At 34.8% G+C, this 19,400-nt stretch overlaps 1 pseudogene; it reads left to right on the plus strand.

Moving 5' to 3' along the window:
• Positions 1-3,585: 3,585 nt before the first annotated feature.
• LOC120610113 (uncharacterized) lies at positions 3,586-3,704 on the plus strand (annotated as a pseudogene).
• The last annotated feature ends 15,696 nt before the right edge of the window (positions 3,705-19,400 follow it).

The raw sequence follows: 19,400 nt of genomic DNA on the forward strand, positions 1-19,400 counted from the left end.
AAAAAAAAAAAAAAAAAAAATCAGAAGCAAAAACAAAACAAAACAAAAAACTCTAAGAGATACAAGGAAATTCTGGAAGATGTTTGATATGTCTGTTATCTGAATTGTGGTAATGTTATAACTGTTCACATATATCCAGACTTATCAAATTGTATGTTAAATATGTGCAGTTCTTTGTTTACTAATTATATCTCAGTAAAGTTGTAAAAAAAGTCTGCTGAAACACACATATATACATTTTATAGTTGTATAATGTAAATGCAAAAAAAAAGGCTTTGTTAATATCAATTTTTTATTCAGTACTAACTACATTAAGTTAAAGAAAAATATCTTTCAATCCAAGAGGAAAACAAATCTATAATAATTGTTACTGTCGTGTGCCAATTCTTATAGTGGCAGAAGACATAACTGGAGGTATTTTTGTGTCTTTTATGGAATTTGATAAATCCAGTAGGCCAGAAATCAAACACTAATTTGAATAATACAATCAAGTATTTCCAAAGTGATTGTATATATGCATATTATTTTCTTAAATGAAAGAAATGTTTACAGAAAAATCTACTAATATAATTAGCAACAAAGAAAACCTAATTTTTAAAATAAACCTAATTTTTATAGGCCAAATTCTTTGATCATAGTCTAAAACCATATAACAAAGAAAACGAAGACTACAAAACAAAACAAAAAAATGCACAGATTCAAAATAATAAAAGGGAACAAAATTTTACTCCTTAAAAATTAAGAAACAAGTATTTCCTAATCAATGTTAAACCCAGCATTAAAAATTATCTAGAAATTAATGAAAGTAAAAAATCATAGTAAGACATGAGCTTAAGTTAAAGCTAGACTCAAGGGAATATTGTAGCTTTAAATATTTTTAATTAAAAAACAATTAAACTAGTGACTAAAACATTACTTTTAAGAAATTAGTAAAATGAAACGACTACCCACGCCAAAAGGAAAAGAACATCTTAATAAAGACAAAAGTAGAAATAAATGAAATAAAAAAGTGGAAAGTTTGCATATGATGAATAGCTATTCTTTGAAATGCTGGTGGTTTGATTAAGGAAATAAAAAAAGCAAATACAGTCAATAATACTGCAGTAATTATGTATAGCGCCAGGTGGGCACTAGACTAATTGCAGAGATCGCTTCATAAATTATATAAACGTCTAACCACTATGCTGTACACCTGAAACTGATATAAAATAACAAAATGTCCACTCCAATTGAAAAATAAAAATTTGTTTTAAAAAATCCTTCCAAATTTTACCAATAAAAACGAATAAAATGTTTTCACCTGATTTATGTAAAATTATAGAAAGTTACAAGACAATTTTGTGACTCTTTGACAATATATTTTAAATATAGGAAAAGAAATGATTTTGTAACAAAGTATAAACCTCTCCGAGGAATAGTTAGAAAATCATAATATAAATAATCATAGGGAAATTATAAAAGTTTTTAAAATAATTGCCAATTAAAAAGTTCCAAACACAAAAGGACTTAGAAGTTATAGGTTCCTCAAGAGTTGCATAAGTCTTGAGCTTAAAGCTGATTTATAACTCTGATAATCCCATACAAAAGAAAAAAATCTCAAAATTTCTCCAGGTAATTTTATAGGTTAATCCAAATTGTTTTATTTAAACCTAAAAATATAGTGTAAAATTATAGACAAAAATTATTTATAAATATAGGTATAAAAATTTTAAATAAAAAGTTAAGAGTGTATATATTAAAAGAAAGAATACCATGAGAAAGTTGGGATTATTCTAGAAATGTCAGCATTTTTCAGAGTTAGGTAATCTATCAAAATATAAGCAATACATTTAAATTAATGTAAAAATTACATATATATTATAACTTATTAAATAAGGGATATATCAATAAGTTAAAAAACAGAAATTTATTGTAAGTAAAATGTGAGAAATAATAGAAAAATACCTATATCTGATACTATTTATTTAGCCAAGACTAATAGAAAATGTTATCTTAATAAAGAAAATAGTAAATCCATTCTCATTAAAATCTGGATCAAAACATTGTAGTAGATGTTTTATCTAGTTAACATGATTAAAAATAGGTCATAATAGGAATAAAAGAAAATTAACTTAGGATGCAAATAATATGCCTGCACTCTCTTAAAATATTCTTGTGAACCTAATACATAGACTCAATAGGCCATTTGATATTTGATTACAAAATAAATCTGTAAACCCCAATAGTTTTCTCTATTCAAACAGTATGTCAAAAATGGAAATGGAAAAAATAATTTATAATGATGATGAAAAAGTATAAAGTACCTAAAAGTGAATTTTACAAGAAATGTATAACAGCTAACATGAAGAAATCTATAAAATGTTACAGAAGAGCATTAAACAAGATCTTGATAAATGGAGTCATGGACCATTTCACTAGATGGTATGAAGTAACAACATAAAAATGACATTTTCTTCCAAATATACATATTTACTTTGATATAGGCTTTTTAAAAAATATATACTTTGAATTAGATTGCCAACTGACATTTTTAGAAGAAGGAAATAATAAGGCAATTTTCAATTTCACATAAAATAATACATATATGGAAACTCAGGAAAAAGGACAAAAAGAAAGTCAACAGTGTATTTCCTTCACATTAGAACTTTCTAGAAACTTCCTTAATCTTAATGGTATTTATAATAGGGATATACATGTGGATAAAGGATAAGAAGAACAGCAATGAGAGTTTAAGAACAAATTTTATTTTATAGGAACATTTAATGTATATGCAAAAGTTGACACTTGAATTTAGTGGGAAAGATACTCGATCAAAATAATTGGATATTTTCCATTTATCCCTCTATATTACTGCTGCAAGTCACATATGTAATTTCAAACTAGTAGCCACATTTAAAAATAAAAAGTGACAGATGAAAATAATTTTAATGTCTTTTAACCCAATAGAAATTTAACCCAGTTTACTATTTCAATGTGCAATAAACAAAGTTATTGGTTAGATATTTATTTTTGTTGTTTCTTTTTCCTACTAATTATTTGATGTCCAGTATATATTTTATACAGAAAATCAGCATATATCAATTCAGACTAGCACATTTTAAGTACTAAAGAACAGCATATAATTAATGGCTGCCATATTGGATCCTCTCTCCACTCTTCACCATTGGTGAGACCAATGCTGTGGTCTGCATCCATCAAGCTCCCTTGTTCTATGGTTTTTTGTAGAGCTCAGCCAAAGAAAGGCACCAAAGAGAATAACTTAGAGTGAAATGAGAGTGTATTTATTCCTCGATGTAGCTTCCATCTGTGCTATGAGTTGGTTTTATCCTTCTCCTAAAGGTCATAATTTCTTTTAAGTAGCCCTCTTCTGCAAAGTTCTGATAACCACTCTCCTCTTGCCTTTCCTGCTATTTCTCTCCCTTCAAGTAGAAGAAAAAGGGTATTTCACTATTTGCTGGTTTCCTTCGATCTTGCCTCACCTTTATAAATAGTCCCTTTATTAAACCTTCTAGTTACTCTGTTTGAATGTGCTATCTTTTTCATGCCAGGATCCTAATAGATGTAGTTTTTAATTTAAACAATGTAGTCTATGGCCACGCTACCCTGAACAAGTCTGATCCTGTCTAATCTTGGAAGCTAAGCAGGGTCAGGCATGGTTAGTACTTGGATGGGAGACCACCTAGGAAGACCAGGTGCTGTAGGCATAAAAAATAAAATAAAATAATAAAGGATTGTAAGCTGATAATAAGGTCCTTGCAGTCTGTGAGATTAATCAAGGGTTGCCTTGCCTGAAAAAAAATAAATAAATAAAAGTGTGCCTAATCACATATCACAGTCAATACACACACACATACACATACGCTCCTGATGTGTTGTAGTTTTAAAGTTAAGGTATAATGCTAAAAAATATGAAGACAATATTAGCATACTTTTGTAGAGAGAAGCATAAAATTCAGAAACAATATCAATAATTAGATTAGATGATTTTATAGTTACCTTATTTATAAGGCTAATGTAATCAAAATGGTGAAAAGATTTTTTTTAAAAGTATAGGAGAAAATATTGACATTACATAAAATAGACTAAATGTTAATGTCTTTACATACAAGGATCTACAGATTTCTTGAAAAAAAAAAGAATAATCCAATAGAAAATGGACAATAAATTTTAATAGAAAATTCACAAGAAGTTAAATACACACATCAAATAAGCATGTGAAAAAGATGTTCAAATTCACTAGTAGCTGGGCAATCACAAATTAAAACAATAATGTGCCTTTTTTCCCATTGGCAAAATGGAGAAGATAGACTTTAGTAATGAAAAACAGTATAGAATAAGAAGCACCATCACAGGTTATTGGTGTGAGTATAAATTTCCACAACCACCTTCTTGGATAGTAAAATGACTTTTAACTGTAATTTTAAAATCAAAATATGTCTTTGCTTTACTTCTGCAATCCCATGTTTAGTCATCTATCATGATGAAATAAAACTATCTGTGTCTAAGGATATGTATACAAGGATGTTTATTACTGCACTGTGGCAGTGAATACTTAGAAAGTATAGTTCATCACAGGAGAAATGTTTGAAGAGGTTATAGGTATTCATTGTATGAAACAGTATGCAACTAATAAAAACAGGTTTATATCTATATGTACTGATGTGGTAAGAGAACCATAGTATTGTTAACAAGGAGAAAATATACAGAAAAATGATTATATAATCCTATTTTATCAAAAACAAAAGCAAAAAATGAAAGGGAAAGTACACACATATGTTTATGAGTACCTAGAAAATCATGTAGGAGGATCAGTACTAATAATATTAATTATATCAATATGTGGGGAATTAAGAGGGAAAGAGATTATTACAGTTACACGAATACAAAAGTATAACAATTAATTCATTGAAAAAGCTATACTTTGAAATAAGCATAAAGAATGAAACAGAAACCTGCACAAAACATCATTTAATATTTAAATATATATTTATCTTCTCTTTGTTAACATCCCAGAGTCAAATTCTGGGTATAATCTGATTACCTGAAACTTACAAAAAGAGAGGGTTTGCACTCATACAGAACCACTCTCCCGGAAGACTATATATATCTCAGTATAAAATGGTTATGTAGCAACAGTGAAACTGAGTGGTTTTTAATTGTCATTGGTTATCGGAATTTTTAATATTTAATGTTTTCCCTTTTTTCTACTAAGTGAAAATTTCAATATTGTATTATATGTAATAATGTATTTTTAATTTTTTTAGATATTTATACACATAATCTAATTCATAGCATAATTGTTGTTTATGGGGTCAAGAAAAAAAAACTTACAAATGCCTGCTATTCTAAGACGAATGTCATTTAAAAGACAGATAAACAAAGTGTTCTATCAAACAAAAATTACCCTCTAAATGCAAATACAGAATATAACCGGTCTCTTAGAAGTTTTGACTGGCTGATATTTGAAAGGCCTAACTTATCTGAATTTATTTTAGTAGGAATCCATGAAACATTTTTATAGTTAACAAGATACCATTTTACTCCTGCCATTTTTACTGCCTGGCAAGACTTTCCCAACTTCAGTCATACTGACTGTTTTTCTACCCAGTCCTAGGTCACATTTCACTTCTTCCCCAATGATTTATTCCCTCTATGACAGGGATTGGAAATCAATTTTTTTATCTCTTATCCAATATTGTCATGTATATTTGATAACAGTGTACATATTTTAGTACCCTCAAAGCATTATAAACTTCCACTGGCAATTAGTAGAGATTTGCACAGATTAGCTACCTAATGTAATTTTTAATAAGAAAAATGTTGACTATCAAATGATTTGCTATCATATTTTTATGCCATACTAAGTAATTGCTTAAAATAGTTCATTCTCAATGTTTTTGAGAATTGCAGATACAGTCCAAATTTCACAACAGAAATGAGTTACTATGAGTCAGCAAGTTAGGAAAGTGAGGAGAGTCTGCTGGTCCTATGTCTATTTTATGACACTTTGGAGACCAGAGAATATTGCAATCTAGAGATTTATAAAACATTAGCCCGCAGCTTTCTTGTATTTGTTTTTCCAGATGGTATGTTGCATATTGTGGGTATTCATACAATACAGAGAAGATTAATCAAATGAGAAAAACATGTAAATGTCTTTTTAAATCATAATTTTAATTCTCTTCTTTCTTTACCTCCAAAGATTTGGATAAAATATTTCCCCACAATGGCAGTATTTTTCTTTTGAATGAAAATTCCTAGCATGAACCAATCACATATTATTTCAAGCCAGACATCTCTACAATGGTCGACAGATGCTAAAGGTTCACCTATGGACGTGTGGTACGTAATCAGAACCCTTAAGGATTTTAGTGAACACGAGCAGAGAATCCAAAGGGAAGTTTTTACTTACCTTAGGAAAATAAAACTTGAAAGACCTATATCGACTTTTATTTGATGACAGAGAACTAGCTCACCCCTGCCTCCAACCATTCCCACATATACATCCCTTCTCTCCTATTCATTAGTCCATATTGAGTGGTTATTTTAAGTTCTACCTCAAAACTAGTTTTCTTTAAGTTACCTTTCAAGATTTTCTTACTCTGATAATTATTTTATCCAGATTTCCATTTAGTGCATGTCTAATTATGTTAGTATGTTTTATCATATATGTTCTAACTTGTTCGTGTTATTTTGCCGTTATTCTTAGATCGATTGTGTCTTAGTGTATAAGCTTCTAAACGTCATTAACTTTATCAGGGTCCTATTTACTTAGGGCTTAAAGAATGATGGCAGAAAAATGTATAGTTAATATATGACAGAATTGGTATAAAAAATAATGCTGGAACTCCGGACCTCATCTGATGAGGTGAAAATGAATTTTGATCATTGTGAAGTACTACCATGCAGTCCACAGAAAGTACAGCACAAGTGTTTAATGGGGTTACATTGTAGAATAGAAATGCATGAGAAAAAAGACTTCAGTGTTGTATTTGAGTGTATGTTAAGGCATGAAAGAGAAAATATACATGTTATGGAAATTATACATCATTGACAATAATGGGAACTTAGGATATAATAGCTAAAAGCATATGAGGTTGGAAAGGCACACATGAACCAGCTCACAAAAAGCCCTAATGACACTGTTTTTCAGTCAAGCTTTACTGAGCACTGAATATATGCCAGACATTGAAACTAATCAGTTTACATATATGTATGTAAATATAATTTTCGCACTATCCTAAGAAAAAAAAGCATTGTGAATATCCACATATTTTAAATGCAAAAACTAAGCTTTTGGAAAGTACAAGAGCTAAGAATAATCAGAGAAGGAAATTGAATTAACATGCTAAGAAGTTGCAAATAAGCACAAAGGGAATGAATCTGTTAAGTGATTGGATCAGAAAAATGATAGTGTCAGATCTACTTTATAAGACAGATTGAAACTTCTCTGGTTTTCAATCAAAGAATAGTAATTTTGAGGGGTCGAGGAGGTCTATAAAATTTGAGGGAAAAAAGAGTGATTTGGTAACCTCTCTCCTACCCCACTGAAAGTCTCTGTCTCACAAACATGGTTTGCCAGCGACATTAAGAGTAGAATTCTAATATGCACAGTTCAATCCACCACCTCAAGAAAGAGACTATTTGGTGTGTTCTCTGCATGGGTCAGATCACACTTGTAATACAGCACCCACTGCAAGGCACTGGTTAAAATAAATTGTTAAAATGCCAAGTATTCAAGGTCAAGCAATTAAGATGGTGAGGGCATTCAAAATTATCTTATGGTAGAAAATAAATTCAGATGTTTGTTTAAAAAAGAGAAGATTTGTGGAGAGCATTAGATGTACCTTCAAATGCTGAAAGGATTGTTACATGGTAGAGGATATCAGGTGTTTTGAGTTGATATAAAAAACAACTTTTAAGAGTTCAGTTTAATGTAAGAAGGACATTTCTAATAATCATCTTCTAAGATGAAATGGATTGTCACTGAAGTAAGTGAATTTCTGATCACTAGAGATATGAACATACATGTTGCACGACCTCTCATTAGAGGTTTGTATGGTCCTCTTCTAATTTTTTCACTGGAATTGGGACATGCCTTCACACCACAATTTTCTGCTTTAAAGAGGAGGTTAGCCAACTCAAACCAGCTTAACTTAAAAAGGAACTCATTAGCTACGATAAATGAGAGTCAGAAGACAGGGCATGCTTCAGGAATGGTTACAATCCAGAAATTCATGTATCCTAATCACCAGGGATACCGTTTCGTTTTTCAGTCTGGCTTCACTCATGTCGGCTGCAAGTTGGCATGGATCTTGAGTAACATGCATATTGTTTGGTATTTGAGCAAGAGAAATCTTAGCTCCAATAAAGTATACACTTTTGGTTTCACATCTATACCTAATTGTTCTGATTGTATAGGTTTGAGTTATAAACCTATGTTTGACCCATGATCTGCAGAAAATAAACTATGATTATATTGATAAATTTGGCATATCTCCTTGAGCAAGGGTTTTTGATCTTTAGTGTGCATTAGAATCACGGCATTACTAGTTAAACACAGATTACTGGACCCCACTCCTAGAGTTTATAATTCAGTAAGTCTGGGGCCCAATAATTTGTATTTTCAGTACTTCCACAGGTGGTGATGATAATACTGATCTCGAGACCACACTTTGAGAACCACTGCTGAGGCCCCAAATTAAAACAATTAAATAAGAATCTCTGATAACAAGGGACTCAGACATTTGTATTTTTATGTGCATACAGATTATTGGGAGTTTTGTTAAAATGAAGAGTTTGATTTGATAGGTCTACGTGAGGCTTGAGATTGTGCTTTTCTGATAAGCTTTCAGGTGATGGCTAATGCTCGTGGTGCATGGACCTCACTTTGAACAACTAGCATCTAGGTTACATCCTGATAGAATGAACCTGGGGGAAAGCCAGGTGCTCCTAACATGCACTTAGCTGTGAATCATTGTCTTAAGCAGGACCCAGGAGTTTAAAAGCCAACTCAAGAGCACAAGGAGGAAGAATGAGTTTCTTCTGGAGAAACAATCTTTTTGCTGAAAGGTGGGTGATTGAACACGTCAGAGTGGTCTTTTAGGTATCTTCTAACTTTTACTTTTTATAAATTACCTAGAGTTCCTCTGTGTTCACCCACACAAAAGAGAACTCAGCTTCAGAGACTATAGTTGAGAAATTAACTCAAGTAGAAATATTTGTTTCATTCTGTCAATTCTGAAAAAGAATCTGAAATTATGAAAATCTTCTATTACCAGGCTCCAAGTCATCATGTGTTTTAAGAGGAAGCCACCAGCATTTTAATACTCCCTTACCACCATACTTGCCTACACAGCTGGTATCAGAAGAAAAGGTAAGAAAAGCAATTTTTTCTACCAAAAGAATAGAATTTGAATTAACACATTAATTCTTTTTCTAACCCATCTGCAACATTTACATTAACTTTGCTGATGTGTTTTGCTTGTTAATAACTGCCAATGTGTCCTGAATGAATACATTAGTTTATAGGGAAGATTTTCATGATAGAGAATCCATAGAGCAAGTTTAAATCCTCAGGTGACGTGACAGGAGGAAATAAAACAAATTAATCTAGTGGTTGTTGACAAACTTAGCAGACAAGTGAAAAAAGCTACTTGTGGGGAGGGGAGGAAGTTCTGTGATTCAAAGGTGAAAATATCAGAGAAATTCAAGTAAGGAGATGAATGTCTCAGAATCTCACTTTAGCCTACACCCACAAAAACTGCTTTGAGATGATAATGGATTCTTTACATTATTAAGAGGAGAAAGTGGCTTCAACAATTCAACAATTAACTCTTTAGATACGTACTCCGTTTTTCCCAGTATGAAGTGATACACTTCAATGGTATTTGCGTGAGACTATTCTAGGAGAGTCTTAAACCATAAATAAGGAAGAGAAGAGAGCAGAGGACAAGGAGAAATCTTCCTACAACTGCTTTTGTCGTTGCAGGTGCTCATTTTTTAAAATTCTGAACCATGATTGGTGGGATTAAGCTAGGTTTCTTAGGGTCACATTTTAAATTTTAGGTAGCACTTCCCCTAGATACGCATTATCTTTCCTTGGCATATTTTATAGTTAGGATCTGCAGGGTAAGCCTCATAAAATTCACAGATTTTATCACTCCATATTAAAGTGACTGATATGATGATTCGGATAACTTAAGAGCATGGCTAATTATCCATCTCTTACATTTGCAAGGTCAGTGTATCAATGGCTGAGAAGGACAGTATTGGGCGAAGAACTGACAAGAATTTGAGGGGTTTTGTGAAAAGATCAGTGATCATTGTTGTAGGAGGCAAAATAGGTTGTAATAATTTCAGTAGAGGGCATAAGCGTGTCCTTTTGTCAGAGTCCAGCCACAGATGGAAATAATCATCAAAGTAGTAGCAATAACTGTTATTTCTAATTGAGTTATTACTCAGTCGGGCATTATATACATATTCTTTCATTTAATTTTCAAAGCAAGCACAAATGATTTTTATTCCCATTTTATTAATGAAGAAGCAGGCCTTGAGAATTTAAGTAATGCACTTGAATGAGTCAACCAAGCTTGTATATAACAGAAGTAAGACTTTTGAATCCACGACTAGCAGGCTGGTCAGTACCTGGAAAATTGTCACACTCACAACTACCATCCTGTAGGTTCTGATAATGGTCTAATGTGATGTCCTCCAAATGTGTCCCCAAAACGCTATTCCTACAAGATGTTACTAGGTGTTCTGGAGTTGGAGTGTGGTTCTGGGTGTGTAGGGGTGGGATAGGATTCATGAGAAACCTGGGTTACATAATTTTAAGCAAGTTTATTTCTTGTAATACTTTTCCAAATGGAAGACATAATATGAAACATAATCAACATATTACAGAATATTAACTCTAGCGAAACACGGTTTGGGAATTGGAGGAAGAATATAAGACCAAGAGTTAAAAATCTAGACTTAAGTCTGCTTGGATGATTAAATAGATCCCCTCCCCCACCCACTTTAGGCAAGTGAATATTTTTTTCAATTTTAGCATGAGTAATAGGACAATCATAATGTTTTCTTAGGTCACAAGTAGATGAAAATGTCCATAGTATTTTAAATATGATGTATATGAGATGATTATTTAAATACATTAGTATGTTATCCAGGAAGTTGATATACATAATTACTATCTCTGAAACTTTTTCCGGTTGACTTTCTTAAGTACAGTACTTGAAGCTATAGCTTACCTAAGGAAATGGCTCACTGCACATTTTAAACTTGTTTTTCCCCCACAAAGGATATGCTATCTTATAACAAGATAGAAATTTGCATATATATAAGAAAGCCAAAAAAGTCAGATTCGTTGGTGAATTTAATGGATCAAGGCAAAAGAAAAGGTAATAATGTAGATTGTTAGTCTTTAAGAGTATTTCATTACTAAAGTTGAGCCTGAACTTGGTCCTAACTTTCTGGTAGCTCTAAAGAAGGCTCAAGGTTAAGTGCCGCAGTCCAGCGACCTTGCCTTATTATTTGGTATCAGAGTTTGTTGTTAGAATAGGAAATGGAAGCAAAGAATGGGAGCAAATAATATTATTGGGTAAAGAAGAGAATAAACTGCAGAAGTATAGAGAAGGTTAGGGTACAGAGCTAGAAGATTCTATCTTTATATCAATAAAATACTCTAACTCCCGCATCTGGAGATCTCATTTGAAATTCATACCTCTCCTTCCTCCAAGACTATCTATGCAGTTGACACACTTGTATAGGAATTGTAAACATCAAAGGATTTGTGTTCTTACCCTGTGAATCCAAGATGAGTCTGCAAACTAAGACCTGTAGAATATAAAAAAAAAACAAACTTTATTTAACATGTATGTGTTTGAAATGACTGTATTATGTCATCAGAGCATACAGAGCCCATAATTTAAATAGAAGCCTGTTTGTTTTGGAGGCAGACCAAACAGTAGATTACAGGAACCCTTAAGTATTTATAAACTAAAGAACCCCCACATCTGGCATCTTTTCTACAAAAATAAATTATTTTCGTTCACTAAGTTGCTGCTTCTATTACTCTGGGTGCAATCTACAGAATTTATTCGAACTATAAGTGCCTAAAGTCATAGAATTATAGGACTTAAGTTCAAGCAAGTTTTTAAGTCAAAACAAGCCTTGAGTGTGTTCTACATTTTCCATGTAAAGAAACTGAGGGCCACTACAGAGCCGTTCATTATTAAAACACGTTAGTGGCAGACCTAGGGTTTGAGGTCTCCACTTACCCTCTGTGCAGCCCTTTGAGAGCCTGTCTCATGTCATTTTATATCTACATCCTCAAAGCTATAGTATATTTTATAACCCAAAGAGCTTCAGAGCTCATTTGAAGTCAAAACAAGAAGGCATCTAATGAATACACACACACGCACACACACACACACAAAACAAAACAAGAAAACAAACTTCAAGTGGGCATGGAAGGAAAAGAATGGCCTGTGTTTCTGCTTTAGGAAGAGTTTTGGGAATGAAGCTTAGCACTTAGAGTGAGTTAATATTTACTGATGTGTAATTACAGGAATTTGAGCTGATGCTCTTGGGTAAAAATGGTCCCAATCTTTTCAGAAAGCCATTTCTGCTTAGCCATGGGGAGGGAACAAACAAGACCACTGAGAGATGTGACTGAATTATTAAAAGCCTAGTCTGCTTATAAGGATTAATTGTGAGTTCTGAATCAATATTTTATCATTTTAGCTAGTGAAAAATATATGAAACATCCCCCCTTCAGCAACTGTCCCAGTATAATTAAAAAAAGCTTTAACCTTCCACTTGGCATCTCCTTCTGCTTATACCTGTATACATTGATTAGCTAGATTCTGATCGAGTGAGAAACAGTCTCTCACACCCTCTGTGCCCAGCCAGCATCACTGAACCCCTTGTATACACAACAGCTTAATTTATTAATTTACTCAGAGAACATTTATTGAGTACTCAAATGCAAGTCATTGGAATACATGTCGTGGGATATATAGGAATGAGAGACACAGTCTAGGCCCACCAACAAAATACAGATGATCCTCGATTTATGATGGGGTTATATCTTGATAAATCCATCATAACTTGAAAATGTATTTAATACTCCTATTGACATCATAGGTTAGCCTAGCCTACCTTACACATTCTCAGAACACTTACATTAGCCTACAACTAGACAAAATCATCTAACAAAAAGTCTATTTTATAATAAAGTGTTGACTATTTCATGTAACTTATTATGAATATTGCTTGTGCACCATTGTAAAATTGTAAGTTGAACCACCATTAGTCAGGGATTATCTGTACCAACATCATTATGATTAAACACCTACATATAATCCAATTTTCCTTGGGCTACATCATTGTGTATGTGTGAGGGGGGTGTGTGTGCACTTGCACACTGGATTTATTGATTGACCATAACAAAAAAAAGCCTAAGTCGCTCTGTCCCCTACTTAATACTTTTAAATATAAGTCCTCGTAAAAGTCTCTCTCAGACCCAACAGTTTTTGGAAGCTCTCAGGGAGCATCTCACATGGAAGAGGTGTAAACAAATACATGCGAGCATGAGTTTGGAGTTGAAATTCTGTATAGCACTTAATAGTTTTATAACCCTGGGCATGTTCCTTAACCTTTCATCATCCGCAAAACAGAAGTGAACAAAGTAGTACCCTCTCCCCCCCGGATTTGTTATCAGGACCAATTAATGTAAAAAGCATTTAGAGTAGTGCCTGATATAAAATAATTCCTCAATTATTATTTCTTATATGTGTAATTATATATGTATATATGTTATGTTTCAATGACTCTTAGATACATTTTTTCTATTTTAGCATCTCTGAAATTGGAATATGAATTTCAATCTATCGTCTTAAATGTGATAAAAGAGAAATACATAAAATGCACATTTATTTAACATGCATAAATGTGCATGTAGAGCATATTTATAATATGTATAATGGGCTCGTGAGTAGTCCTTTCAACTATCTTAATATCTCTACTCTTCCCTTTTTGATCCAGTTCAATGTACAGTCTGATGTTCAGGTTCTAGTCCAGGTAATGATGTGGACATTAGTTAGAACCTAACAAACTTGATGCTGATATGGCTGATACCTGCACTGGGGGGTCTAGCAACCAAAGTCTGGGGCAGTAAGGTATCTACGGAGAGCAGTAATTTCTACTGGTATAAGAGTGATTAGTACTTATTATGCCAAAAAATCACTAATTTCTGCTAACATGAGAATAATCTCTTGGATGTACCTTTGCATCATAGTCTGTTACTCATTTGTGGCAGCATTGCGTGGGACTCCTTATACTTTACAGATTTTAATTAGCTTTTTCAGGTGTGGTTTGCAGAATGCCTTTCCTAAGGCTGAGGCTTATATCTCAGGGCTGAGCTCAGGCTGGAAGAAGCAGCCAAGTGCTTAGCAATGTGCAGTGTTCACAAATTGTCCTTCTCAGGCATTCATGGTTATCTAATTCTTGACTGAAGATGAATTGTTTCCTAGGTATCTATTTATGTCTCAGAGTGCCTATATGTGCTGCATAAATGTCACAGGTTGTGATGAGCAGTGTATGATATGGCAGCCCTGCTGTCTGTCCCCATATTGTTCACTTGGCTTGTTTATGCTCAGGTACATTTCCTGCCCATATCCTGCTCCACTCCATGTCACAGTAGATCGACCTCTGCAAACTATATTTCCAGACTCCCTTTCCATCTGGCATCCAGTTAGGTTTGACCAATGGCGATCACTAATGAGCTTGGAGGGAGGGAGAAAAGAAGAACCTGAATTCTTTTTCACTCTCTCTCTCTCTCTCTGATTTTAGCACCGTTCCTAGCATAAACTGCCATCCTGCCCTTGCTGGGCACCTCCTCTCTTTTTTGCCAGACCTCCCACCATTTCTGCCCCATCAAGGTGGCCAGTTGCTTGGGCTCTAACCATTCCAGTTTTCTCTCATTATTCCTAAAACCGAAGGGTGGCTTGCTGCATTTGTCGATTTCTGAGTTGCCTACTGTTCGGTATTTCATCTCCTCCCACATCTTTGTAAGTAGTTTTCTAAATTAAAATCCTACTGTTTACCTAGAATCAGTATTACTTTCTGGACATTGTCTCACACAAACAAAAACAAACATGGGGAGCACCAAACCTATAAAACCTTGAGCTCTACCCTGAGCACTGGGGAAGAGAATATAAGCTGAGACCCGTAGTATACATCTCATATATGTCTCATGAAATGACATGGTCAAATGTGAGTCACTTGAGAGAGATCAAGAATGATGCAACTACAGCAGAATTGGTGGCCAGGTGGTGGTGGGGAGTGTCTTGTGTATGGGGTATGGCATTCGATATGAGGGATGGCATTTCAGAAAAAAATAGCACATTTAGAGACAAATGGTTTACTTTAGAGTATAAGACATTGTGGAAGACAAGGGGAGATATTACAAATTAATAACTGTCAGATACAGCTAATATTTATTTTGATCTGTAAATAATTTGTCAGGCACTGTCGTCAGTGTACATTCTGTAAGTTAACTTTACAAAATATCGTAAGGGGAGCATTAATTACATATAATGATGCAGAAACTGAAGGTGAGAGATATAAAGTGAATCTTCTAAGTTCACACAGCTTGTAAGTGGTAGAGCTAAGCCATCAAACATGTTAGCTCCATCTGCTCAGCCCACCGTATTTGCCAGCCTTGAACATACCAAGCCGACTCCCTCTTCAGGGCATTTTTACGTTCTTTTATTTTCCTGGAATGTTCTGTCCCCAGATCTTCACATTTCTCTCTTTTTCAATATTTAAAAAGAGTGGATTCATGTATTATTATTTTTAAATTATTTTCTCCTGTTCCTCCTACTCCAGCAAGAAAATAAGCTTCATGAGAGCAAAGACTTTGGCTGTCTTTCCACTGCTGCATTCTGGGTGCCTAGAACAGTGCTTAACACATTCTAGCTACATAATAACTGTTCACTGAATGGAAGAATGGTACATAAGAGGTCTGCAATAATTATTCCTGTTTCCTTTTTCAATCCCCCGAGTGTCCAAAGACTAGCCCCCAGATGCTTTTAAGGGCGTGTTTCATAAACACACAAAAGTCAATGGGTCTTTTCCCAAAAAGACATATTTTGGGGGCAATCTATTAAGTAGCAGGATTTGAAGCCATCTCTCCCCGTCACTATTGTTGTGCAGGCTGAGGAATGAGGTTCCTACCCTGCCAAGCTATGTATACTTTTTTTAGGTAATTAAAATAATGAAGTTGTCTGGGAGCACAACACATTGTATGCCATCCCCTCGGGTCCAATTCATCTGCTATAGTTTCTGATTCTAGTTAACAGTTTTATAGAACAAATTACATAGAATAGTGGGAACTCATGCAGAGCCTCCTGGAGGAACAAGCTATTTGCTATTTCCAAGAGAGAAATGAGTGAGAAAAAGTGAGAAGGCGCGAGCCTGCCTTCTCTGTTTCAAACAAGAACTGTGTACACATTTTAAACAGGACTCCTAATGAGGCATAGGTTGCTTCAGAGTGGGCCAAACCCTCCGTGTGGACATTGGAAGTACATTGTATTATTTGAAATGTATGTACAAAATGGCAAACACCTGGATACATAGTATATTTCAGCAGGGATCAGTGCAGCACAAAAGCATATGTGTCTCCCTATGGGTATAGAGTTCAAACAGGAAGCAAACTGCTATTCCTTCACAAGACAAATCATTGGGGAAAATTTGCCCATGGGAGGGAAAGCTTGAGCTTCAGTACACTTTTGCAGCCTCATCCATCCTGAAAGTTCAGCCCAAGCCGCAGAAGTCTCAGTGGGGACTTTGGGTTCCTCTTGGCTGGAGGCAACAGGCTTCCCAAGCCCCCACCTCTTTGCTTACAGAGACCTCTGCCACAGGTAGACAAGGGCACACACATGTCAGCCAGCAGAGCAGCTATGCTTCAAACGGGTCATTGCCGGTGTCCAGGGCTTTTTCTTTCGTCTAGATTTTTTTTTTCCTTTGGTTTCATCTTCTGAAAATGGCATTCCGTTATAAATTTTTCTTCACTATTCCAATTTAGATGAGAGAGAAAAAAATCATGATGTTCAGAGCACAGAGGAGACCTACCAGGTTGCCACTTAATTTGGTCCCTGCCAGCATGGGGAGCAGTAGAGAAAAATCTTCTATCTACCTGTGGATACTAGAAGCAGATTCTGCTGTTTTTCCTGTTTTTCCTGCCTGGCTTGTTTCACTAGGATTCCCTTGACAACTGTCACTTCAGCCCCTTTCATCCAGGTCTGATACTCAGCCCTTGTGTACTAGAATGGTCACATTTGTGGTTTTTTAAAAAACAAATATTTTCATACTACTTGGTAAATAGCAATGTCCTGAGCCCCCTAGTTTGTCAGCTGCCCTAGCCACCTTAGCTCTGTCCTGGCATCAATGGACTTCCCAGAATCCCTGTTGGCATCCGGCCCTGCAGGCAGTCCATGGATCTGTTTCAGCACATACGTGATGACAGTTGTGACTGCTCAGTGCTTCTGCTCGACAGAGTGTTAAAGATTATAACTATTACTCCTAATCAAAAGGGGGTGCACTTTACTGTCTTCCAATCTCCCCTAACTTCTGGAATGTCTTAGATTCCTAAGACATTCTTGGTGTGGGACTAGGGACACTGTTAGGCTGCAGAGCTGCCCAGCAGAGTGCTTGCAAGCTTGAGCATCAGCTCGCGCTGTGTTTAAGTCCTTCTTACTTGGTGAGTGAGCATCTGTGGTTGTCCTTTCCACATCTCGCTCTCATGGTTTTGTATCCGAACCTTGGTGGCCTCATCTGGGAATGAGAGGGTAGTAATTCGAATACAAGGAGCGGGAACCAAATTGACTAATTTATGTTTGGAAAATAATTGTTTTGAAAGAATGCAGTAAAATTTTTTACTGTAGCTTGCAGAATCTAAGGAAGAACCGAGCCACTGAGCATTTCTGGGAAGAGCAAGAACCTCAGCAGAGCAGGGTATTTCTGAACAGATGACTGGGCACCAGCTATGTTCCCTCTCCCTGTGTGTGTTATTCAGATTTCGGGGAGAGGGCATCTGGTCAAATCAGTCTGGGTCTTATGCCTTTCCCTGCAAGTCCCTTTGATCAGCAACTTCCAAAGAACTTCATGGAATTGGGAAGCAGGAGTTTCCAAAAGAAAAGAAAAACAATTAAAGAACAACCGCCAACCAAGAGGTGTCCACTAGACCTGAGTCTTAGGGACACCACAGAGTTTAAACAAGATGACATTTATCAATCGTATAGCTTAATAAAGCAAACACTCTATAAATAGATGCTAAGTATGAAATAATGATAAATTATTTCATAGGATAAATATAACATCGGTACTATAACTAGGGGCAACAGAGGTAACAACGTTGGTGCTATGATGAGAACATAGTCTTTAGATAGTCTGGATGTAAGGTCAGTGGCAGATTTGAGGTTCATTTTCTTCCACAGAGAATGAGGGTGTGATACTTTCCTTGGGTTGCTAAAGCACTTAGTACTCACTTTTCTGTTTGTACATATGGCCATATACATATATCTACATCTACTTATGTATCTTTACCTGGCACATATAGGACTATATCCTAGGATTTTAAAAAATCATAAAGTCTGTTACTAAATAAGTTTGAGGTTGTTTCTACCTCTAGCCTTTTCTTTCCCCCTTCCATATATAAATAAACTTTAACCTTGGCATGCACGTAGACCTGACATTTCATTCCTCTCCCGCCCCCAAAGAAAAATCTGCTGACAATCTCTGGGTAAATATATTTCCCACATCAATTTTAAGGGTAAAATTATTATTATTAACAGATTATTCAAAATAGATATTAACAGCTACAATTTATAAATTAGATCTAGATGGAGATAAAGGAACCTAAGAGACTAGGTTGCTGGGACGTGTGACTCAAAGCCCATCCCATGTCTCTTGGGTGTGCTGTTTGCTAGAGAATAAAAGCTCACAGAAGTTTGATGTCAGTTAAGAACAGTTTCACATTTCCAGTGACTTCCTTGGCAATGGCTCCTTTGCCTTCCTAACTATGGCTCATCTTGGAAAAGCAGCTGGTGCTTAATGCAGAAATGAGGTTTTTTTCTCTGCTCTGAGCTATTTGCCTTTGGAGGTAATTGAATTAATAAAGTTATTTCACTACAGAAGAGCACACACCCAATCAACATGGGTTCCCATTATATGCTTCCTTTGGTGATGTTTCCAGAATACAAGAGGAGAGAAATCACACAGAAATATCCTCTATTAACATTAAAACATCTTGAAGTAAATTTGGAATAAATTTACTTCCAGGGTCATGGCAGTTTTGCCATAACAACTCCTTTTTATTTAATCCAATTTTGAAA

Source organism: Pteropus medius, unplaced genomic scaffold, assembly GCF_902729225.1.
Source record: "Pteropus medius unplaced genomic scaffold, Ma_sr-lr_union100, whole genome shotgun sequence".
Classification (NCBI taxonomy): domain Eukaryota; kingdom Metazoa; phylum Chordata; class Mammalia; order Chiroptera; family Pteropodidae; genus Pteropus; species Pteropus medius.